This window comes from Suricata suricatta, chromosome 10 (assembly GCF_006229205.1).
Source record: "Suricata suricatta isolate VVHF042 chromosome 10, meerkat_22Aug2017_6uvM2_HiC, whole genome shotgun sequence".
In the NCBI taxonomy this organism is placed as follows: Eukaryota; Metazoa; Chordata; class Mammalia; order Carnivora; family Herpestidae; genus Suricata; species Suricata suricatta.
The window spans coordinates 76,545,990-76,546,499 of record NC_043709.1 but is presented as its reverse complement, the minus strand read 5'-3'; the positions used below and the strand labels follow the sequence as shown (position 1 = coordinate 76,546,499).

The window sequence follows — 510 nt, the reverse complement described above, 5'->3', positions numbered from 1 at the left end:
CAGGGAAGTTTAGGTGTCAAGCAGAGGACTAAGGCAGTTGAATATTGTTGGCGGAGCCCAGAAACTAATAATCAGACCCAAGTGATCCACTTGAAAGAGAAGGAAAAGGAATTTGCTCCGCATCTTCCCATCATCTCAAGAGTTTAAGTAGAAACTAAGAATGAGAAGAAATGTTGATTAGCCACCAGATCCAAAACCAAAATCGAACATGGGACTTTTCATAAGCGCGAGCTGAACAATGGGCAGTCAAGGGAAACCGCCCTTGGTGCCCCTGAATAGACTGCGTGGGGCGAGTCTGGTGGGAGGACAGAGAGGCCCGGGGAGGACGCGGGCAGGGCAGCGGGACGCGAACGCGGGCAGGAGAGCGTGTAGCCTGGCGTCGCCGCCGCCGCTGTTGTCCGGGGTGCTGAAAGCCGGGAACTTCCCGGGAAGCAGCGGCCACTTCCCCCCGCCCCCCCCTGCGGAGCGTGGGGCGGGGGGTTTCAGGGTGCGCACCTGCTAAGCGCGCCC

The 510-nt window shown here is 58.0% G+C and overlaps 1 pseudogene; it reads left to right on the top strand.

Moving 5' to 3' along the window:
- The first annotated feature begins 238 nt into the window (after nucleotides 1-238).
- Nucleotides 239-510, top strand: part of LOC115305252 — a 14,316-nt pseudogene continuing 14,044 nt past the window's right edge.